Here is a 25,901-nt window from a genome sequence, read left to right as displayed (position 1 = left end):
TGACAAATACAAAGAGTTGCAATAGTCCAACCATGAAAGGTCTAGCGCAGCCACCACGGGAGGGCGATGGCTTCCGAAATCATAGGCAGGACCCTCTTAAGGACCCTGATCTGATGGTGGGTGGACTGACAGACACCCGTAACCTGGTTGGACATAGACAGGGAGGCAGAGAGAATGACCCCCAGGTTCTTCACTTTGCTAACTGGGCCAGGCAAAGGACCTAGCGAAGTGGGCCAGAAAGTGGAAGTCCAAAGTGAGGGTTTGGGGGGGGACAGCCCACCAAAATTACCTCTGTATTATCACCATTAAGCTTGAGCCAGTTCTGGTCCATCCAAACTCCGACTGCCTTTAGGCAGTCATGAAGGCAAGCTGAGACCTATATAGATATTAAACAAAATCGGGGAACGAGAGGATCCCTGAGGGACACTGTAAGTGAGGGGACAGGAGGGAGAAAGAAAAGGGGGCATAGCAAGGGTCTGTGTACAATCTGAAAGAAAAGAAGTAAACCAAGCAAGAAGAGAATCAGATATCCAGATCTGTGCCAGGCGTGAGAGGAGGATAGGGTGGTCAACCATATCAAATGCGGCAGACAGATCCAACAGAATCAGAGCCCCAACCCCACCCACATCAACTAATCTGGACATGTCATCTTGTACAGAGACAAGCACACTTTCCATACCTCTCCCTGGCCTAAAGCCAGCCTGGGTGGGATTGAACATTTTTGAGGATTCCAGAAAAGAAGACAAGAGGGGTGTGACCAAACATTCCAAATGTTTAGACAGGAAGGGGAGCAGAGAGATGGGACGAAAATTGGCAGGAATAGTAGGGTCCAGTGAGGGACCTTGTGATTTGTGAATGGTGACTGCGTATGCTAGAGTAAGAGAACATTTATGTTTGCGTACATACATGTCTTTGAAAAGAAGGAAGTGGGCTGTTGAGCATCCTATCCTTTTAACTTCTGATAGTTTGTGAAAGAGAATATTGACAAACTGAATGTTGTTGTCATGTGGGTATGTTTGAAAGCCAACAACTGTACCAAGTGCTCCATTAACTAGTCCTTGGTCCATGTCAAGGTTATGTTTAAGCATTACTCGACAGTTTAAAGATAATTTTAATATTTTCTACAAACCAGCTGTGTTAGAGATAGAGCTTTTTAAGGCATGTAGCTTTCTTGTTGCTTGTTTACCATTAAATCTCATAGAAAATGTACACACTCTGGGAGTGCAACGTTCAATAGATCAATCTTTAATTATCTTAGTAAATGGCGTACCTACAAAAGACAAAACAACCCATGTACAGAATTCATTTCCACGCGGATAGGGTAAGCACCCTTCCTTTTATATTGTAGATGTGCAGTCATTCCCATGAATGTTTCTATGCAACAGATCTACCAGGAGGTTAGGTTTATATCTCTTAAACCTGCCCCCACTCTTCTCTCTTCCCCATTCCCTCATGTCATCCTTACAGGGAGAGGACCATGAATTATGCAGACCAAGCTGCCCATCATAATTAGGAGGAACCCAATTGAGCACCTCCACAAGCCCTGATGAATGTGGTGCAACTACTGATTTACCACAGAAACCGGTCGTCTATAGGGAGACCTGAACTAGTGCTATAGTACTTAGTACAGGCGGGCTTCTCCCCTCCCTAGGATCCTCATAATTGTCAAGGAACCTATACATTTCTTCACTGCTCAGATGCAGAAGAGGAATCTACTGGAGAATCTAATACAACTTCTCCAGCCTTTTAATATACAGTTCTGCACCTACTTAACGGAGAAAGCATATTAAGAATTTGAAATATTTCTACCAATAATGGCAGACACACATAGAGTCGGGACCGGCTTTTTGTGTCTTTTAAACACGATGAAGAGTATCTACTTGCAATTTAGAGCTTAGCAAGAGAGATGTATCCATTTGAATAAAAACTGTGAGTTTCTAGTGCGACTAGCTTTTGGGCAACCCACAGTTGGCATACCCAAATCAGTCCTTTGTGTTATATATAGAATTAAATCAAATACACAAAATTGCATGAAGAATAAGACAATTTCACAATGTCAGAATCACGTGACTGAGAAATCAGAAGGGATGAGACTTTCACACCTACGCATGGACTCTTGCCATGCCCAGATGTCTTAAACTTTTCCAGACCAAGAAGCAGACTTGAGGCCAACCACAAAGAGATAATTGACACATGATCACTGAAGTGATTATTGATTGTAGCAATAATTGGAGGGAAACTGGGGGTAGCAGACAAACTCCCTGGCCGGCTATTCTGCATGCTGCTAAGCAAGTGGAAAAGTATGAGTGGGGTTGATGCCAACCCAATCATAGTAGACCAAGTAATCTATGGTCCTATAGTTAGTGGAACCAATGAGACGTCATACTTTTAATGATGTCTACAGTAGCCATTTTGAAGGAAGGGCTTAGATGCCCCACCTGACAGTGTTTATCCAATCCCCACTTCCTGTTACCATATACAGATATAGTGCCTATATTAAAGTTACCTTCCTAGAACCAATAGAGTTGCATCCTAAAGTTTTAAGAGTTACACGTCAGTGATGTCAAGTTTTTCTTATAAATACTGCATTCTTTCTGAAATTAATTGGAGTTGAAGCGAGAAGGAAGATCGAGCAATTGCTGATATTCGTGAACTTCCAATTTTTTGTACTTGTCATTAAACGGACCCCCTTTGCCAATCTATTGAGTTGTCATTTTTGATTTGATGCAAGAGTATTAATCTGCATCCCATCCATCTCAAGGGTGCTGCTGCTCATCTTAAAATGCTGTTGGGAATCCCCCAGTCCTATGGGCCGGCTGGGGTCCTATGGCACACTTGGTAGCAGAGATTGATGGTTTTCAATTATCGATTAGATAAGACACCCATTGGCTATCGACATAAGTAACTCTAGGTCCTCTGCAATATCACAAGTCCTTTGCCATCCAGCTAAGTAGACCAAGAGGCTCCTCGTAGATAGTGGATAGTCTAAGTGAAAACCCTGCAGGTTAAGGTCTGAAGGAATCTGTGCTTTCCCCCACAAACCCCTTCCCACTTCTACGAGCAGCTGATCGGATGAACAGTAAGGAGAGGCGGTAATGAAGGCAGTGATCCCGAGCATCCAGAGAGGAAAAAAATGCGAACGGTGTGTGAAAAAGACTAAATACTTTGGCAAAAAGTTGCATGCCTTAGAACAAGTAAGGGAAGGTAACGGAGGGAGGTGGGACAAAAATAACGTCAGAGTAAGAGTATAATGTATAGATGAGGGATAAGAAATATTGACTCGAGGGTGGCCAAACAACAGAGAAAGATACCATGAGGATACCCAAGCAATAGAGAAAGATACCTGGAGGATACCTGAGCTAGAAAAAGATACCGGGAGGATACCCGAGCCAGGGAGGTGATACCTGGAGGATACCTGAGCTAGAGGATACGCCCAGATACTTACGCTTTAATATAGCGCTAGAAGAAGCCTACATTTAAAGTCCTGAAAAATAGGACGCTATAGGAGACCAAAATGATTAAAAGACGTTTTTGAAAGAAACGGGCTTACATTCCATTTCAGAATAATGATAAGGGCATGAGATTTGTGTAGCCGGTCGGAGTCTGTCTAGTCTGTTGCGTCTGTCTTGTGTTTTTCTTTGTTCCCTGACATCACGAGGTAAGAACATTTTTGGGGAAATAGCATGAAAATTGTGCGATTGTATAGCCAAGATGTTGTTTGACATGAATGGTTGTTGTTTGAAAAGGTAAAAATATTTTTTTTTGTGAAAAAAAAAGGATTGGAGCGGGCAACGATTGGTGCTTGTCCATATTGTTGATTTTGTTTGAGAAACGTAAAACATAACAAAGTGCTATATGAGGAGAAGATAAACAAATTTAAGCATGGAAGACATTACACCGGTAGTACACTTGTGCAATCAGTTGCCAAAACATGCACCTAAGCTGAAAAAGTACAGTGCAGAATGGGTTAAATGAACCGCCCACAAACTCTTTATGTCGTTGCCCCAAGGCGGATCGCTATCTAAAACGGTCCTGCAACACATGAAGACATATTTGCACGCCACATACACTGGCAAAAAGTTAGACAAACACCTAGCTAGTTTAGAGCTTTGGAAGATGTACCAAGAGGAAAAGGAGGAGGAGCCACTGTTAGATTGGATACTTAACATATGAACAGAGGGGGTAAAATGCATTCTACGCCACCCGCCCCATCTGAAACAAAAAGCAAAGCTAGTAAAGACGAAGGATTAAACCCATTGAGGGAGCTTAAAGCAGCCATGGGATACAGTAACCCAGCATATGAGTCACCTACGTAAAGTAGTGACGAAAACTCAGAGAAGGATAGAGACAGAGATATCACCTCCAACGTCCCGAGGGACAAGGAGATATGCGAGAAAAAAAAAGGAGACCAGGCACAAGCAAGTACATCTCTAGATACAGATAGAGAGGGAAAACGATGGAAGGGAGATGAGGACAGAACTGATGAGATGGTATTCACACAGAACGAGTGGATGGGAGGTCAGATTTTATTGAAACTCGATGGTAAAGGCAATGAGGACATGAGGCAAAAGGGAGAGCCAGACGATTCTGAAAGGAAAAAGACAGAAAAAGAAAAAGGATTGAGAGACGAAATTATCAGGAAAAAAGATAGACAGAGACGAGAGCAGTTGTATCGCGAAGAGCAAGAAAGGAAACACGATCATAAGCAGAGGGCAGCCAATGATCAGGACAGGCAAGAACAAAGGAGAATAGAAGAAGAACAAAAATTACGGGAAAAGAGAGTAAAGAGACAAAGGGATGAGGAAATATGAAGGGCAAATGAATGTAGAGATGTGAAGAAACAAGAAGAAGATTGGGTCAGAGAGGAAGCGAGGAAGCGTAGAGAGTTCGTTGACGACATAGAACACAAGCGAAGACAGAGAGCATGGGATCTTGAATATCTGGAAAGAGAGGTTAAAACACCTGATCCAGTAGTAGACTGGGAAGACATAGAAAAAATGTGTTCCTGAGTATGATTCAATACCAGGCACATACAGGCCAAATATGGAAGATGACTTTGACACCAGAAGCATCAGAGAGACGATTGATAGAATATATGATGAAATAGGGCTAGAACAAGTACCCCAAGGGAAAAGAGATGACGAGTGTCTGGAAAGCACTCAGTTGTACGACTCTGAGGACACCTTCCGAAGTAGCAGAAATAGAGAGCTGTCCCTAGATAGATTTACACTAAATAGGAACAATGAAGATGAGAGGAGTTACACGAGTTGGGCACAGACAATATCAGACGCAGAAAGAGAGGAATATGAGGAAAAGGAAGATGAGAGAAGATGTGAAAAATGCTTCTCTGGAGGAAAAGGAATAAGATGGTCAGATTCTAGTGGATCTGCACCTAAGGCATCAGAGCCAGCCACACAATCAGACCGACACTAAGGAGTATCTTACGGTCAGAGGGGGTTGTCTCCACCACCCTATGTGAGCACACTAAGGACATTGCCAGGTAGATGGTGATGCAGGAATATTACCCCTGCAGTGGATAGGAAAATGATGAGAGAAGAAAAGAGTGCCATGTGTTACAGTTCCCGTTGCTCGAAAAAGGAGGAACGAGGCCACAGTAAATACCCTGGCCACACATTGATCGAGAAAATCTGAAAAATAAGCTTCGAATGTTAACATCGGGAGCTGGAAAATGGATACATGAGATAGAAAAAATGACGGGAGTGAACACGTTAGCTATAGGGGATTTTAAGGGTATTTTAATCGCCATACTTGGTGATAGAGCTGATGATGTGTGGACAGGTGCAGGTTACCCCGGTGTGACTACAGTTAATACTGTGCATGATGGAGCGCTGTTTAACAATTGCAGAACCGCGGTATGGAAAGCATTATGATTGCTATACACGGATACTTCAGACATGGGAGCTATAATGACACGTAAAATTAAGGAGTTAGAGGATCCTTTGCTTTACATTCAGAATTATGCCAAGGGCTGCAGATCAGGTACACAAGCAGTTCAATAAATTGGTAGGAATTGAGGCCAAACCGTGGTCTGAATTACAGTTGAGCATAGCGCAGCATGCTGCTGCAAGAGAGAAATTGCAAAAAAAGAGGCTGCACAAAAAGCTGAAGAGGCAAAGTTAGTGCAGAACAAATTGTCAAAGTATGCCATAGAAGGGGCAATGATAACTAACACAGACGGATCAAACATGCAGCAAGCAAATAATAAAGGGCAGGGTGATCCAGGCAATAACGGGTTTTACCCAAGGGGTACAGGCTTTCGAGGGAGAGGATGGCAGAGTAATCAGGGAGGTTTTCAAAACATGCAAAACGGCAATCAGGACATGTCAAATGGGCAAATAATCAGACCACTGCCAATATGTTGGACGTGTGGGATGACAGGGCATCTAGCACGCACATGCAGAAGTCAAGGCATGGAGCAAAATGACCAAGGAACAAGAATATGGATGGTGAATCCACCTGTATTTTTACAGCATAAGGGCTAGGAGCAGAGCAAACTTGCAACCTCAGAATATGACAAGTTTTCCTGCAAGGACAGTCCCAACAGTTGCCAAAATACAGGACTTGTACTGAATTCTGGAATGAGAAATAACACTGGTGATGGTGGAAGTCCATTCACTCAACATGGGACAAAGTTATACATGGATTAGGAAAACCTGATGTGTTCTATCTTATCAGTAACACCAAACCCTCATGAGAAACCAAGGGTAGATATTGTTATAGGAGATAAAGAATATTCCTTCTTAGTTGACACAGGGGCAACACGCTTGTGTATACGTGAAGGCAAGTTTTCCTTGTCCGACGATGCCATAAATACTCAGGGCTTCACAGGCGCAACAAGTCGTGTTCCTTTTACAAACAAACTTTCAGTTTCTATAGGAGAATGTGACATGAACGTGCCACAAACGGAATATATGGCAGACCACAGGAAATATATTGGGATGAGGCCTAATGACGAAGTTAAACATGACAATCTCGTACACGGAGAAGGGCATAGTATGTTCAACTCCAGGAATGCATTATTTGAAAGTATGCGAAATGATTAGAGCATACGCAGGACAAACGGCTATGAGAGCTGTTCCATTGGACCCAGAAATATTTGAGTATGGAGTACATATACTAATGGCAGGGCTACCAGGCCTTGCAGACAAAACCATGAGAACCCCCAATGAGTTTCTATTCAGGCCAAGAATACCTATGCATGAGGAAAAGGCACAAGTGTTTCCCTTAACAATACACACAGCTGTAGTACGAGGAAAAGTGGCTTTGATCAATGGTTGTGATGACGAAGGCAGACAATGGTGCGCAGTGATCGCCATTGAGGAAGGATACAGATTGACTGACGTCACTGATGATGATCTGTTTGAAGAGCAATCAGGTATAGATGAAACACGAGTTGAGGTAAATCTCGTTTATTGGGTGAAAATGATTGAAAGAGAGGTGCCCCAGAGAATGATGCTGGCAGAAAAATGTCCTCAATATTTTGATGACGACATGGTAGAGGTGCCTGTCTCAGTGTGGACTACAGGCCCTTATGACGTAGGCTTGTTGAAAGGAGTCAGAGAAATAAAGATTAAATTGAAGCCAGGAGCAATTGTACCAAAAGCACGACAGTATACCATGTCTAGGGAAGCAGATGAAGGGATTTTCAGGACAATTTCTGCTATGATGAAGCAGGGCATTTTAGTGATGTCAGAGTCGTCATGCAATACCGCAGTGTACCCTATCAAAAAATCAAAGGGATGGTCTTGGCTTTTAATCCAAAATCTAAGGCCAATAAATTATAATGTAGAGGCCGAGTTCACTCTAGTTCCTAACCCGTCCACAATCCTATGTAATATACCCATTGAGGCAAAATATTTCAAGTGATTGACTTGGAAAATGCATTTTTCTCAATCCCAATGCACAAAGACTCACAAGATTTGACGTCATTCACGTTCAGGCAAATGCATCTGAAAAGTACAAGGTTACCTCAGGGGTACTGTGAGTCTCCTTCATTTTCAACAGAGTCCTACAGATGGACTTAAGCAATATTGCATTAGAAAGTGGTGTCTTGCAATAGGTGGATGACATCTTAATTTTCAGCACGACAGAGGAAACATGCGGACACAATTCCATTCAGCTATTGACTATATTGGCGGAGACAGGATATAACGTTGACAAAGAAAAGTTACAATATTGTCAGCAAGAAGTGCTGTACATAGGCCAGCTAATCTCACATGAGGGGAAAAGGGTTACCCCTGAAAGGGCTGAGGCCATATTAAACACAGCCAAGCCACACACGATAAAACAGATGCAGAGTTTTCTAGGATTATGCAATTATGTCAGGGCATGGGTCTTTGTGACTACAGCGCTTATACCAAGCCCTTGGTACAAGCCCTAAAGAAAGCACAGGTGGCAAAGAAAAAAATTGAATGGACTGAAACCATGGAAGAAGGAATTGTTGAACTCAAAAAGGCCATTTGCACGGCACTAGTTCGAGGAATTCCCAATTAAACACAGGAATTCTACCTGTTTTCACACATGAATTGCAGTGTTATGACGGCACTACTCACACAGATAACCATGTTGGGGTAAAAGTCCCTTGCATACTACAGTGGGAATCTAGACCCAGTGATAAGCGGTCACTTCCCGTGCGAACAAAGTTTAGCTGCCGCGGCGTTCGCCATACAGAAGGCTACAACCATTGTGATGGGATGCTCAATGACGTTGTTCGTCAAGCACGCATTATTTGCCATTATAGAGAAACGGAAAGGCACATTGACATCTCAGAGAGCTTCTGCTTATGAAGTGATCATATCGAATCCATTGATTAAGATAATTTAATGTAAGATAGTGAACCCAGCTATGTTTATAGCAGAGCCAGCCACTGACGGAGAGCCAATCCATGACTGCACAAACTATGAAGAATTATATGATGAGATTCCCAGAGTGTAAGAAAATGCATTGGGAGAAGGAGAAATTGTATTAATTGACGGTTCTTTGAGAATCGATCAAAATGACAGGTGAAGATATGCAGCTACCGCTGTGATGGAGCACAAAGCAAATGGAGAATTTCGAGTACTCAATAGTGCACGATTACCATCTCATTATTCAGCGCAAGCTGCAGAATTATTGCCGTTGATCCTCGCTATCGAGAATCACGCAGACCAGGAAATGATGGTGTGCAGTGACTCTGCCTATGTGACATCAAGAGTGCAAACAGGCCTAGCATGCTGGAAAAGGAGGGGCTACCTCCGAGTCGACGGCACACCAGTACAGCATGCAGCTTTATTGGATAGGCTCATTAAGTCACTACAACTCCCAGTGGGCATAGCGGTCGCGAAATGCGCCGCCCACACGAAAGGGAGAGATTTTATCTCACATGGAAATCAAGCAGCAGACACGGAAGCCAAGCTTGTGGCGACCAAGGACAAAATAATAATCAATGTGGAAATAACTGATGTGCATGAGAGAATGATTGTTGCATGAAGTGAACCTGAAGGGTATAGTAACATGGGGCAAACCCAGTTAATGGAACTCCAAGGGGAGGCACCACAGGAAGAAATAAATCTTTGGAAGTTGCAAGGGTATTCTTTAAACCCCTCTGGGAACTTGTGGCGACAAGACAGTACTGGTAAACCAGTGATGCCTATAGCCCTTTTGAAAATAGCATTGGAACAGTTGCATTATCCAGTGCACATGACAAAAGAGAATCTAGCAGCAACGATTGCTGAAGACTAGTTTATACGGAACTTAGCAGAGCATGTTGCATTCTTTATGGTGAACTGTATAATCTACCAACAGTTCCCAGCTGGGCATACAGTACGGGTAATTAGAGGAGTCATCCCAAGGCCTAATGGACCTTTTCAGCACTTGCATGTCGATTATGTCGATATGATTCAAGTGCGTAACGGGTACATGTATCTAAGTGTTGTGGTGTGTCCATTCTCTAGATAGATACAAACAGGTCCATTTACACACCCAGACTCTTCCTGTGCGACCAAATTCCTAGTGAGGCAGGTATTTCCCAGATGGGGAGTATGTGAGGTCATGCGGTCAGATAATGGTCCTCATTTTGTTAATGCAGTACTTGAACAGATTAGCTTGCTGCTTGGTATAAAGCACAAGTTTCTTCGGTGTATCATCCCCAAGGGAATGGGATATGCAAGAAGCTCATGGCTCGTTAAAGGAAAGGATAGCCAGGTTGAAGCTTTCCTGCCTTCCGATGGCACTGTATGTGCTCAGAAACCAGACTGGTTCTCACCACCATCCTACGACGCATGAAATAGCGACAGGTAGAAGGACGACAAACCATTGACACCCCAAGATAGACCTAGATGTGATGCTGAGCTGACATGGGAAGTTTTAGGATCAGAAATGCTAATTTACTTGAATTGCATGACATCTTGTCTTACTGTAATTTCAGGACAGCTGCAGCAATGACAAAAAGGGTGCAGGGCAGCACAGGAGATAGAAGGAGATACTTCAACAGACCAAATTCAAGGTTTACGTGTTCCACAAGTGTTCCCTGGGGACACGGTCCTGGTGAGAAACCCCACAAGAAAAAAGTGGGAAGAGCCAAGGTTCAACAGACAATTCAGAGTGGAGGACATCACTCCCTCTGCAGTCAAGCTACAGGGAAGAAGAGCTTGGATATTCCTGGGTGACGTCAAGCCATACAGCGTAGAAGGCACTCTGCCCGCACCCCAATGCGTAGAGACTACAGACGACAGGGAAGAATCACATCACATGCAGACGAGATCCATGACGAGGAAGAAGGACGCATGACCAGCAAGGCAAAGGCAAAGAACTTTTGTGAAAAGTTGTGGCTTCATTTTTGACATTTCTTCTGAGCAAAATAAGGGGATAAGGACAAAAAACACGGACACTCAGTGCATCCTAGTTGCAGGGTAAAGAAGAAAAATTGCACGTATAAGCCAAAACATAGCTTATTGACTTTGAACTTTGGACGGAGGCACACTGAAGCCTTGATGAAAAAAGGATATGTCAAATTTTGATCAAGGACACACAAATTGTAAGAAAATACAGTATCCAGACTCTTTTCATACAAGAGCCTTATTTGGACTCATTTATGGTGTCCCACAGCAGTGACATCACTAAAGACGTTTTAATATATTTTGAGTCAGTATTAAGATCGTACCCGTCGTTAGTGGGAAGGCTCACTAACATCACTGAATTTCTTCTAGACCCTGAAAATGAAAAGACAATAAGGAGGCTGCTCATTGTGATTGCTGAGCAGTTCCTTCTGCTTCCGGAATACAGGGAGGACAAGACAAATGTCCCTGTCACCAGAAAATAGCAGACTGGCAAGCAACGACTTCTTTCACCTAATTGAGGACTTTCCAAAGCTTGTGGGGAGGCCTGCCGGTGTTGACGTCCTCACTTTCATCAGAGACCCAGCAAACACTACACAGATGAGCATGCTCCTGCATGAAATTGTAATGCAAGTTGACATTTCTAATCATCATCAGAATTGCTGGAGAAGATTGTAAGACATTCCGCCGTGGGACAGATTGAGAAAGCGTTGCCAGAAACGTCATTCCTGTTTACGCTGACAAGGACAAGACATGTTTTCTGGAGTGAAACAGATAAGAGGCATTGACTGGGAGCTTGTTTATTTTGAACACGCAAACTAGAGACTTGCAGAACTCATGACCTTATTTTGACATTTTCGTATACAGAAAAGAGAACTGTTTCCAGAGACAAGAGACACTCTATTATTCAGGCAAAGAAGGACAATCGTTCCAGTACCTGCAACCTACGAGCAGAGACAGCAGAATCCAGAGATAACATTACCTAGAATGTATTAAAGAGTTTGTTTTCTTTCCTTAAATGATCTAGATGGGCAACCAAAGTAGTAATGTTGTCATCCCTTAGGAGGAGAGATGCACGCATTGTCCCAGAACTAAGTTGTACTCAGGAGACCCCCGGCCGGCCCATATAGCCGAAGTTTGCTCCGAGAGTACTTTAAGATGAGATAGCTGCACCTTGAGATGGATGGGGGTGCAGATTTATTACTCCAACACCAATCAATAAGGACAACTCAATGGTTTGGCAAAGGGAGTCCGTTTAATGACAAGTACAAAAAACGGGGAGTCATGGCAATCAGCAGTGATGCAATAGTCTGTCTCGCTTCAACTCCAATGAACTTCATATAAACACATCATTTATACTGAAAATTTGTCATAAGTGACGTGTAACACTCAAAAGTTAATAAGCATTTCTATTGGTTCGGAAAAGGTAACTTTAATGTAGGTGCTATATCTGTATATGGTAACGGAATAAAGGGATTGGGCAAAACATTCTCAGGTGGGCGTTTAAGCCCTTCCTTAAAAATGACTACTGTAGATGTCACCAAAAGTACGACGTCCCATTGGTTCTACTACTATAGGACCCTAGATTATTTGGTCCATTGTGATTGGGTTGGCACCAACCCCATGCATACATATCCACTTTACTTAGCAGCACGCAGAATGGTCAGCCAGGTTCAGGGTGCCCCCTCAGCTACCCGGCCTTCCTCCAATTAAGGTTACAATCAATCATCACTTCAACAACAATGTGTCAATTATGTTACTGTGGTTGGCATGGAAACTGCATCTTCTGTCTGGGAAAGTTCTGATATCTCTTCCTGGATGGATGCCAAGCGTAGATGTGAACTCGTGCTTCTCCTGGCTCGGATGGTCATGTGATGCAGACACTGTGAATTTGCCTGGTTTCTCTCGATTTGTGAATTTAATTCTTATTCGGCTTGCCACCTGCCTACGCTTCCTTATCTTGACCTTTCAGAGACAGGATATTCTGTTCTTAAGTTTCAATTAGATGTAGATACTGTTTGTTCCTTCTATTGGTATGACCTTGGCTCTTTTGGCATGAGTTGCTTCTGCTGAGTTTCGATTCAGCGGTCTCTTTTCACTTTGCTAGAATAAGAATCTTGTCTTGTTTGGCCTCTAGTAACCTGAGTTGATTCTGCTTTTCGTGTAAAGTGGAAACGCACTTATAATAATGTGCTTCGTTCTGAGGTAGATTATGTACAATGGCGCTTGCCGCGCTATTCTTCTACTTAGCATAGCAAGCGGTACTGTTTTCTTAGCGTTCTTGTGGTTTCAAGCATATGCACAGGCGTTAGCTCGTTTAATATCTTCATCCTGCTTACAGCTTAACTCTCTTATGCTTTGATAACTTTCTATTACTTTATGCTCACAATCTCTTTTTTCATGGCGTTTCGTCTCCTTTTGTCATTCTTGGTTCGTCATTTGTTCTATCTGTGAGTTCGTCCGGGCTCTCATGACGTCACCATTCGTCTTCCATTAAGACCTTTTTGGTTTCTTCTGGCACGGTACTTAGGCAATCTTCATTTTGTCTCATTTGTTGGTACGTTTTTCTCAATGGATACGTTACTGTCCATGGTTGTCTGGTTATTGGTACTTCAATAGGTGTTTCTCTTCTGATGGGTACTGGGCAGAGCCCTACTGTGGCTCTCTGCTGGTTTATTTGCTCATCATACGTCACATATTTTGGTGTGAATGTTCCTGGTACTTCAAAATGGGCGATGGGAGTGCAGGCTTTATTTGGGACCTCCTCTACACTCCCCCCTCTGGCCGATTCATCGACCAATTTCACCTCCTCCTTTGGATGCAATTCACTCGATTCTTCTATATTTATCTTTACTCCATTGCCTGGGTTCATTCCTTCTTCATCTTCTGGATCTATACATGATGGTTTGAAGAAGTGTCTTTTTGGAGTCCATATTTTTATTGCTGCTTTCAGGCTTCCCGCTATCCTTACATGTTCGTCTTTATTCCATGTCATTAGTTGACATTGTCCATTTGGGCTACAGTAAACCCATCTTCCCACATAGTTTCTGTGCTTCCTGGGATAGAGAAAATGTGTACCTTCTGGCGCGTGCCTGCTGGCCTTCACAAAGTCTCTTATTTCTTCATCAGTCAGGTCTTTGGGCTTCCATTCTGCCTTGGTATCAATCATGATCTTCATCCATATGGTTTTCTGGCATTGCGAGATTATTATCTTGATAACACAAGATCCTAGTAATATCATCACTAGTAGGGCTCCAAGAAACTTCAATATGTCTACAGTCCATTGTGGGACCCAAGAGAATAGTGATCCAAACCAGCTGTAATCATCAACTTTGTCAGTTTTGTCGATCATCTGGTTCTGTAGCTTCGTCAGTATACCTATGGCTTCTGTTAAGGTTCCATTTTCCTCGTCGTGAGAAGGTGTAAATGTGCAACATGATTCTCCTATTTTTGCACAAACTCCTCCACCCATGGCTGTGATCATGTCAAGCACATATCTGTTCTGGAGAGTCATCAGTCGGATGGCTCTTAACTCTTCCTTTATTGCATTGAATCCTTTTATTGTCGTGTTGATGGTCTGCAGTAACTCCCATCTGGTTATCTGTAATCATTTAGTATTTCCTCCAACTTGGAATCTTGGCATGAAAGTTGTTGCGAACACTGATGAGATGAGGCTGAACAGCCTGTGTTCATATGGGATTGCATGAAAAGCTTCTTCTGATTTAGCAGAGAAGTAATTATCTCTCTTCATCCGAGTTATCAGTTCCACAGATCTCTTCTTCCTCAGGTGAGCATCTGCTTTTGGGAAATATTCAGGTCACTTTTTGGGATCACCAATGCTGGAATGTGGACGTTCACTATCATGCATACGCCTCCCCAGTCTCTTGGCAGTCTGATGTATTCTTTGGATCCACATGTGCAATAATGATCCACAATCACTGCAGTTCCATGTACCATTCCTGGAGCGTCAAAAAACAGTCCACAGTTCTGATTCTCTCCCATCTTCCTTGTGCCATTGTTTCTAAGACAGAACTTTGGGCTTTCTGGTGGCACTATCTGCAAGGGTCCTCCTCTGTCTTTGACCCATGTTAGTAGTTTTGCAAGTTTTGGCCATAATGGCTTGCATCCGTTTCGCACTATGTTCATGGTTGGCTCGTAGTGACCGAAGACCATCCATACTCGGCATATCACTACTCCTTTCTCCCGGCCGTCTGGTGAAAGCACTGTTCCCCAAATTTGCATTTGGTCTCGATTCTTCCATCTCTGAGCTTCTTCTGGAGTATTTCCTTGGACATTTAGCTTCTGATATGCTTCTCTTCTGATCTCTGCTCCTTTAACTCCAGGCTTCTCATATTTGATCACAATGTGTTTCGTCTTTCCATTGTTTCTTGTCTTTATGTCCTGGACATAATCGTCTTCATTTGGATCAGTTGCTTCAGTTGCCCATTTCAGAGAGGCATCACTACTCATGAACTGGCCTCTGGTCTTGCACATTGCTATGTGTGACATACAGTGTGCTGTCTGCACATCGATTTCTACAGCTACGAAGATCTTGGACTTCCCCATGCTGTATGGTAGGAGTGCACAAACAAAGCATTACTCTTCTGAGCTTCGTCTTCCAACATCTTTCATGTGCTGGTACCAAATGTTGTTTCCCAGATGTGCTGTGCTGTCCAGGTAGTCTTTGAGTTCATTGTCATCTCCATGCATACTTCTCTTGATTCTCAATGTTTTCCTGTAGTTGGCTATGACATCCCTGAATGCATCGATATGGCTTTTTCTTGCTGGAGGATTCTCAGGTATCCTGGTCCATGGTGCAGGCCTCCTCATCTGCACCATTCACGTGTACAAGAGATTTGTAGCTCTTTCCCTCTCCTCATACATTTTTCTACTGCTGGTTACAAATGCCCATACCAACCAGCCTGACACTGGTCCAGTGTATGTTTGCATTGTAGAACTGGTACTTGTTCCTTGTGTTGGAATGTATATGCTTGGTAATGCAGTCTGTGCAATTTTGTTCTTCAGTTCCTCTTGTAGTTCCCTAATTCTGGCTATGTGCGGAACTAATGAGTCAACTATCAGTTGTGTCCATGCAGAGAGTTTCTCAGTGTTTGCTCTTGTTTTCTCAAGAGTTTCTGATATAATTGCTTCTGTTGGTTTTTGCTTTAATTCTTGTTTTCTCACAACATCTGCTGTGGAGTTTCTTATGGCAGGCAATCTCTTCCTCTCTGCTGCTTTGGTTTATGGTTCTGAAGTCATTGATACTAGGCCTGTTTCATGTGCATCCAGTGTTTGCGTGTATGTAGTTGTCAGTGATGTTACTTCATTCATCCCTTGCCACGCTGTCTCCGGCTTTTCTTTTCGTTCGTTACCACACATGTGTGTGTGTGTGACATTGCTAATTACATCCATTTCAAGTTAATTCACTCCACTGTCAGTTCTTCTAGGGACTGGAAAGACTATAAAAGGCCTGGGTGCTTTTGTGGGTTTAATGCGTGCATCATTATGTGGGTGCACTGAAATTGGGACACTTTGTGCACCAAAAAAGAATGCAGTTCTGATTGTTAATGACAGTAAAACAATAATGAATATTATGCAAAGGTAAATTATGCCCATGTAGGTCAGGCGACAGCATTTTCTTCCAGAGAAGCGGGGTGCCACTCTTCTTGTGGGAGGACCAGATTGCTGCTCTGGACCCCATCTCGATCATTCAACAAATCTCAGTGTTTATTGTTTCTTTGTTTTAAGAGTGTCCTGTACTGCACAAGTGTCCCCCCTCTCGCGAGTTACACATTGTCTCTTTTGTCAGGATACAGTTCCTTTGCTAGACTATGGGAAAAATCAGAAATAAAATAACATTTTAGTGTGCCCCTTTACTGTTCAGGTTCAAAATAGGTGAGCTCCCAATCCACTCCTCGGATTTGCTTCAGTCCTGAGGACATAGTGTACGTTAATCAGTATGAAGGATTAAGGACAAAAATAACAACAAATATGACACGTGGAGTTCTTGGCACCGCTTCCTTGATCTGTCCCTCGGCGGAAGGCTCTTAGAATCTCCTCAGATAGCTTCTCTGATGCTTAGAAAATTCCACTTGAAGTACGATTCTGTGTAAGAGCATTCCCATTTGCACAATATTAGCTGGGTCTCTGATGAAAGTGAGGATGTCAACATTGATTGGTCTCCCCACTAGCTCTGGAAAGTCAGTGACTAGGCGAAAGAGAACATTATGGGCCAACCTGGTGTCTTCTGGTGACAGGGACATCCATCCTCTCCGGCTGAGATTCAGGATTATATGTTTTCTCCTAAATCTGAACAATGTCTGCACTGTCCAGTCGCATGCAGTGCAACTAGAATTATGATTTTATTTATAAAATGGCTTAAATGTTCTGTATTTGCTGGGTCTCGAAGGAATGTGAGTGTATCTGTTGTTCACCCAATAAGAGTTGGACAGTCTTCGATTATGCGAAAGATCAGTGTGTTGATGAGCTCATCTATTTCCGACTGTGTTGGGAACATTTGATTCTTCCTCACTGTACTCAGGGAGTAGGATAAATTGTTTGGCAGAGACAGTGAGGAGTTTTTCTTATTGTCTTAGCGTTTCCAGGATCTTGTAGAAAGTTAGTGACACTGGTGAGCCTCCCTACCAATGACGGGTATGATCTTAGCACTAGATCAAAATAGGCTATTATGTCCTTTGTGATGTCTCTACAGTGGGACACCATAAGTGATTTCCGAATAGTCTCTCAGTATTACACAAACCTGGATACTGTATTTGCTTCCAATGTACGTTTCCTCAGTCAAAATTTGGTATACTCTTTTCTCAAGGCTTAAGTGTGCCTCAGTCCGAAGTTCAAAATCATCAGACTGTGTTATGGCTTGTGCGTGCAATTTTCTTCTTCACCTGCAACTAGGATGCACAGAGTGTCTGTTTTTTATGTCCTTATCCCCTTTTTTGCTTAGAGGAAGTGTCCAATTTAAGCCACAATTTGCAAAAAGTTCTTTGTCTTTGTCTGGCTGGTCATGCGTCTTTCTTCCGCGTCATGGATCTCGTCTGCACGTGCTGTGGTTCTTCCCCGTCACTCATCGATTCCTCTCTTTGGAGTGCAGGCAGGGGGCCTTCTCCGATGTAGGGTTTTATATCGCTGAGAAAAATCCAAGCTCTCCTGCCTTGTATTTTCACTGCAGACAGATTGCATTCCTCCACTGTAAAAGGACAGTTGAACCTTGGCTCGTCCCACTTTTTCCTTGTATGATTCTTTACAAGGACAGCGTCTCCAGTGAAGACAGGTGGAACACGTAGACCTTGAACTTGGTCTATTGTAGTGTCTCCTTCTGTGTTCTGTGCTGCACTGCACCCGTTTCGCCGTCGCTGCAGCTGGTCTGAAATTAAAGTAAGGCAAGATGTCATGCAGTTCAGATAGTTTTGCATTTCAGACCTTAAAACCTTTCCTGTTGACTGGGCATCACATCTAGTTCTATCTTGGGGTGTTAGAGGAGTTCTCATTCTTCTTCCTGTGGCTCATGTGGCGTAAAATGATGGTCGGACCCGGGTTGGTTCCGAAGTGCATACAGTGCCAGTAGAAGGCAGTGCAAACATCCCTTCTTTAGAGTAAGCTTCAACTTGGCTATCCTTTCCTTTAACAAGCCGTTGAGCTTCTCCCAGATTCCAATACCTTGTGGATGATACGCCGATGAGAACTTGTGCTTTCTACCAAGCAGCAAGCTAATATGCTCGAACACTTTATTGACACATGAGGGCCATTATCTGACCTCATGACCTTGGACACCTCCCATCTGGGAAACACTTTGCTCATTAAAAATGTGGCTGCAAAGGTAGGGTCTGGGTGTGTACATGGACCTGCCTCAATCCATCTAGAGAATGGACACACCACAACAATTTAGTATCTGTACCCATTACATACTTTAATCATGTCGACATAATCAACATGTAAGTGCTGAAAAGGCCCATTTGGCCTTGGGATGTTTCCTCTCATTACTTTTAATGTATGCCCAGCTGTGAATTGCTAGCAAATTATACAGTTCACTATGAAGAACGCAACATGCTCAGCTAAATTCGGTATGAACCAGTCTTCAGCAAGCGTTGCTGCTAGGTTCTCTTTTGTCACGTGCGCCGGGTAATGTAACTGCTCCAGCACTATTTTTAATAGGGCTACATGCATTACTGGTTTACCAGTGCTGTCTTGTCGCCACAAGTTGTCAGAGGGGTTTAAAGAACATCCTCAATGTTTCCACAGGTTCCTCTCTTCCTGTGGTGCCTCCCCTTGCTTTTGGATGCCATACGCTTGGCTTCCATGTCTGCTGCTTGATTCCCGCGTGACATAAAATCTGTCCCCTTCGGCGGCGCATTTCATGAACGCTATGCCCACATGGAGCTATCGTGCCTTGATCAGCCTGTCCAATAAGAATGCGTGCTGCTCCGGCGTGCCGTCTGCTCGTAGATAGCTCCTCCTTTTCAAGCGCGCTAAGCCTGCTTGCACTGTTGACGTCACATAGGCGGAGTCACTGTACACTGTTACTTCCTGGTCTGCGTGATTCTCAATGGCGAGTATTAACACCAATAATTCTGCAGCCTGTGCTCAATAATGAGATGATATTCATACACTAAGAAGCACTCGAAACTCTCCATTCGTTGTGTGTTTCATCACAGCAACGCCTGTGATCTTTGCCCAACATTTTGATCAATCCTGGAAGGCCAGTCAATAAAGATGATCTCTCCTTCTGTCAAGGCATTTTCTTTCACCCTGGGGATTTCATCATAGAATTCTTCATAATTTGCACGGCCATGTATTGGCTCTCCTTCAGTGACTGGCTCTGCTATGAACATAGCTGGGTTCACTATGTTACATCAGACTATTTTAATCAATGGATTTTATATGATCATCTCATAAGCAGAAGCTCTCTGAGATGTCAATGTGCCCTTTGGTTTCTCTAGAATGGCAAATAGTGAGTGCTAGACATACAACGTCATTGAGCATCCCATTACAATGGTTGTAGCCTTTTCTATGGCGAATGCCACGGCAGCTAAACTTTGTTCGCACAGGAAATGACCCCTCATAACTGGGTCCAAGTTCCGCCTATAGTAAGCCAGGGGCTTGTACCCCAACGTGGTTCTCTGTGTGAGTACTGCCGTCATAATGCTGCCATTCATGTGTGAAAACAGGTAAAATTCTTCTGCATAATTGGGGATCCCTAAAACTGGTGCTGTACAAATGGCTATTTTGAGTTCAGCAAACCGTTTCTCGATGGTCTCAGACCATTCGATCTTTTCCTTCGTCACCCGGGCCTTCTTTAGGGCCTGAAGTAAAGGCTTGGTGTAAGAGCTGTAGTCGAAGACCCATGCCCTGACAAAGTTGAATAGGCCTTAAAAGCTCTGCATCTGCTTTATCGTGTGTGGCTTAGCTGTGTTAAATATGGCTTCAGCCCTTTATGGGGTCACTTTCTTTCCCTCATGTGAGATCAGCTGGCCTATGTACAGCACTTCTTGTTGACAATATTGTAACTTTTCTTTGTCAACTTTATATCCTTTCTCAGCCAGTATAGTCAATAGCTGAACAGAATCATGCCTGCATTGCTCTTCTTTGGTGCTGCAAATTAAGATGTCATCCACGTATTGTAGGACGACACTTTCAAGTGCAATATTGCTAAAGTCCATCTGCAGGACTCGGTTGAAAATAGAAGGAGACTCACAGTACCCCTGTGGCAGCCTCGTGCTTTTCAGACGTATTTGTCTGAACGTGAATAACGTCAGATCTTGTGAGTCACGGTGCAACGGGATTGAGAAGAATGCATTTTTTAGGTCGATTACCGTGAAATATTTTACCTCAACAGGTATATTACATAGAATTGTAGACAGGTTTGGGAATAGAGGGAACTCGGCCTCAACAATATTGTTTATTGGCCTCAGATCTTGAATTAGCCTCCATGACCCCCCTTTACTTTTTTTCACAGGGTACACTGACGTATTACATGACGATTCTGCTGTCACTAAAATGCCTTGCTCTATCATAGCAGAAATTGTCTTGTCTTAAAAATCCCCTCATCTGCCTCTCTGGACATGGGATATTGTCGGTCTCTTGGTAGAATTGCTCCAGGTTTCCATTTATTCTTCACTCTCCAACCCCCTTCAAGAGGCCTACGTCATAGGGTCCTGTAATCCATACTAAGACAGGCACCTTGGCTATGTCGTCATCATAATATTCAGGACGATTTAGTGCCAACATCATTCTCTGAGGTACTTCTCTTTTATTCATCTTTACACAAAAGGTGAGACTCACTTCCACCATTGCTTCTCCTATATCTGTTTTCTCTTCAAACAGATCATCATCGGTGACATCAGTCAATCGTTATCCTTCTTCAGTGGCGATTACTGCACACCATTGTTGGCCCTCGTCGTCATAACCATCAATCAAGGCCACTCTCCCTTTCACTGCAGCCATGTGTATCATCAAGGGAAATACTTGTCCCTTCTCCTCATGCATCGGTATTCTGGGTCTGAATAAGAACTCATCAGGGGTTTTCATGATTTTGTCTGCAAGGCCTGTCAATCCTGCCATAAGCACACGCATTCCATATGTGAACATTTCTGGCTCTAATGGTATGGCCCTCATGACTATGTGTCCTGAGTATGCTCTAATCATTTTGCATACATTTGAGTAGTGCATTCCTGGAGTGGAACATACTATGCCCTTCTCCGTGAACGAGATTGTCACGTTTAACTTTGTCATTAAATCTCGACCCAAAATATTTACTGGGATCTGCCAAGAATATAATAAAGTTATATTCATTTCACATTCTCCTTTGGAGACTGGAAGTGCATTTGTGAAGGGAACATGACTGGTAGCTCCTGTAAAACTCTGAGTATCTATGGCCTCGCCGGACAAGGAAAACTTGCCTTGTCGTATGCATGAGCGTGTTGCACCCGTGTCAACTAAGAAGGAATATTCTTTACCCCCTATAATGATATCAACCCTAGGTTCCCTGTGAGGGTCTGGTGTCACTGATAGGATAGAACACATCAGGGTTGCCAGTGAGCTGTCCTAATTTATATACAAATTTGGCCCACTGTGTGCTGGTGAATTTCCCCCATTCCCATTGTTATAACCCATTCCAGGGTTTGTGGTCTGCCCTGTGCTCATCGTCTGGGATATTTGCAGCGGTGCCTGTTAGGATTTTCCTTCTGGAAAATTCCCCATGCTATGTGGTTGCACCCCTTGTTGCGCTCCTGGCACTTGTCGTTGCACCATGTGATTCTGTGTACCATCCTGCTATAAAACTGCAGGTGGATTTGCCATGCCTGTTCCTGTTCCATGCCTTGATTTCTGTATGTGCGCTCCAAATGCCCTGTCATTCCACACAGCCAACATACTGGGGGTGGTCGGATCATTTGCCCATTTGACATATCTTGGTTACCATTTTGCATGTTTTGAAAGCCTTCTTGATTATTTTGGAAACCTCCCTGATTGCTCTGCCATCCTCTTCCCCTAAATCCTCTTCCCCTGGGATAAAACCCTGTATTGCCCTGATTATTTTGCTGTGGACTAGCCACCTGCTGCATGCTTAATTCAGCTGTGCTAGTTATCATGACTCCCTCAAGAGCATATTTTGCCAATTTCTTTTGCACCAGTTTTGCTTCCTCACCCTTACGAGTTGCTTTCTTTTTGTGATTCTTTTCCTGCAGCCATCTACAATAATGTGCGATGGTCAACTGTATCTCAGCCCAAGGCTTAGCTTCAATTCCCACCAATTTCTTGAGTTGTTTCTGTATTGGCTCTGGCAGCCCTTGGCACAATATATGGTAAAACACAGGTATAGATTTCATCCAAGATTCATGAGTCTCGAGTACCCACGTGTCTTGAAAATTCTGTATGTAAATTAACAGATCTTCAGACTCCTTTATCTTTTGCGTCATTATAGCTCCCTTATCAGAAGTATCTGGGTAAAGCACTCGTAGCGCTTCCCATACTGTGGCTCTATAATTGTTAAATGGAGATCCGTTGTGTTCGGTATTAATTGTGGTTACACCAGGGTAGCATGCTTGTGCCCACACATCGTCTGCTCTCTCACCAAGTATGGTGATTAGGAGACCTTTGATGTCCACTATGGCTAACATGTTTCCTCCTGTCATTTCGAACTCATGTATCCACTTTCCATCTCCCAATGTCAGCATTGGAAGCCTGTTTTTAAATGTTCTCGATCCATGTGTGGCCATGGTATATATTGTGGTTTTACTCCCCCCTTTTCGAGCAACGGTAATTGGAATGTGTAGCCCTCTCTCTCTTCTCTCATTGTTCTCCTCTCTATTTCAGGGGTAATATTCCTGCATCGCGGTCAACCTGGCAATGCCCTTAGTCTGTCCACATAGGGTGGCGAAGACATTCCCCTCTGACTGTGAGATACTTCTTCATATCGGTCAGGCTGAGTGGCAGACTCTGATGCTCTCAGTGCAGATTTGCTATTGTCTGACCACCTTATTCCTTTTTCCCATGGCAGTCATCTTTTGCTCCTTCCCTCTTCCTCATTTTCTTCGCGCTCCTCCCTTTCGGAGTCGGTCATTGTCTGTCCCCAACTAGTGCGACTTCTCGTATCCTCTTTGTTCATACTTATTTCTAATCTATCCAGGGATAGCTCTCTATTCCCAATACTTCGGGAGACATCCTCAGTGTCATACAGCTGAGTGCTCTCTAGGTGTTCGTCTTCCCCCTCCCCTTGGGGTATTTGTTCTAGCCCCATTTCATCATATATTCTATCGATCGTTTCTCTGATGCTTCTGGTGTCAAAGTCATCATCAATATTTGCCCTAGACGTGCCTGGTACTGAATCGTACTCGGGAAATAATTTTTTGATGTCTTCCCAGTCTACAACTGGAGCAGGTTTTTTTACCTCTTACCCGAGATATTCAAGATCGCATGCTCTCTGTCTTCGCTTATGTTCTACGTTGTCATCAAAATCTTTGCGTTTCCTCGCCTCTTCTCTCACCCTATCTTCTTCCTTTCTCTTTTCATTTCCACATTCATCTGCCCTTTGAATTTCCTCATCTCTTTGTCTTTTTATTCTTTTCTCACATATCCTTTGCTCTTCCTCTAATCTTTGCTGTTTCTGTTTGTCTTAGTCATTGGCTGCTCTTGGGTTGCGATTGAGCTGTCTCTCTTGCTCTTCGCGATATAGCTGATCTCGCCTTTTTCTTTCTTTCTTTCTTTCTTTCTTTCTTTCTTTCTTTCTTTCTTTCTTTCTTTCTTTCTTTCTTTCTTTCTTTCTTTATTTCTTATCTTTTTGGCTCTTAACTCCTTCTCTTTCCACTTTCTCTGTGTCTCATCTAACCTCTCCTTTCGTTTCGTGTCATCAATGCCTTTGCCATCGAGTTTCAATAAAATGTGTCCTCCCATCCATTCGTCTTTTGCGAATGCTATCTCATCAGTTCTATCTTCGCTTCCCTTCCATCTCTTCCCTTCTCTTTCTTTGTCGAGAGATGCACTTGTCTGTGCCTGATCTCTTCTTTCATCATCACGTCTCTCCTTGTCCCTTGGGACTGTGGAGGTAATATTCTAGGTTCTTATCTTTCCCTTGATTTTCATCACTACTATGTGTAGGTGACTCATATGCAGGGTTGCTATACCCTGTGGCTGCTTTGAGTTCTCTCAGTGAGTATAATCCCTCGTCCTTACTTTCTTCAATTTTTGTTTTGGGTGGGGCAGGTGGTGCAGTAGGCCTCTCACCCCCCTCTGTGCCTACATTAAGAACCCAATCTGTTGGCAGCTCTTCCTCCTTTCCCTGTTCATACATTTTCCATAACTCGAGAACAGCAAGGCGTTTTTCTAACTTCTTGCTGTGTATGTGGCATGCAAATATGTCGTCATATGTTGTAAAACGGCTTTAGATAAAGACCCATTTTGTGGTCATGGCATACACATCTTCTGGGCGGTACCTTTAACCCACTCAGTACTATATTTCTTCAGATTGGGTGCGTGTTTTGGCAACAGCTTGCATAAGTGTGCCAATGGAGTCATGTCTTCCATGCTTAAATGTGTTCCCTTTTCTCTTATATAACACTTGTGAACGCTTTCGTATGGCTTAAACAACTTCTAACAATATGAGCGAGCACCAAACACTGCAAGCTCCAATCCAAATTTTCACAACATTTTATACCTTCTGATTCATTAAAAAAACATCAATTCATATGCGATTTTATCGCAGCTATTAAATCGCATAACATTTTAAATCATTTTTCTCTAAGATTTTTTTTTACATATGACATCACAACAAAAACATTTAAAACAGACGCTTGACAGACTAGACAGACACAAGCTGGACACAGATATCTCTGCCTCTAATCATTACCACTTCATGGAGTGTAAACGTACCCCTTTCACAATGTCTTTAAACGTTGTGGTAGTCTATTTGTTCCCCATTATGTGGCACTCTGAGTACACGTTTCTTCTAGCCCCTATATTAAAGCGTAGGAATAAGGCGAATCCTCTCACTTCTCAGGTGTCTGCCCTGGTAACCTCTCTCTTCTCGGGTTTCTGCCCCGGTAACCTTTTGTTTACTTTTATTACTCTCGAGTCATTATCCCCTTATATATAAACAGTCTTCTCTACTTCTAACTATATTTAGTTTTTTCTCCCGCCTCCCTCCGTTACCTTTCCCCGTTACTTGTTCTAAAGCATGCACTTTTGCCAGAACATTAGTCTTTTCCCTCACCGTTCGCATGGTTCTTCTCTGGACCCTCAGGATCACCGCCTTTGTTACCGCCTTCTTCGGTTTTTTGCCCCTTCAGCTGCCCGTAGGAATGAGAAGGGATGCATGGGGAACACGGGTCCCTTCAGGCCCTGACTGCAGCCTCTTTACGCTACCATCGTATACAGGGAGCTTCACAGTCTACTTAGCGGAATGGCAAAGGACTTGTGATATTGCCGAAGACCTAGAGTTACTTTATGTTGACGGTCAATAGATGTCTTATTCAAATCAATAATTGATCATCAATAACCATCCTCTGCTACCAAGTGCACTCAGGAGACCCCCGGCGGCCCATATAGCCGAGGTTTGCT

This window comes from Ambystoma mexicanum, chromosome 1p, assembly GCF_040938575.1.
Source record: "Ambystoma mexicanum isolate Mex_15411 chromosome 1p, UKY_AmexF1_1, whole genome shotgun sequence".
NCBI classification, from domain to species: domain Eukaryota; kingdom Metazoa; phylum Chordata; class Amphibia; order Caudata; family Ambystomatidae; genus Ambystoma; species Ambystoma mexicanum.
Note: the sequence above shows the minus strand (reverse complement) of the source record.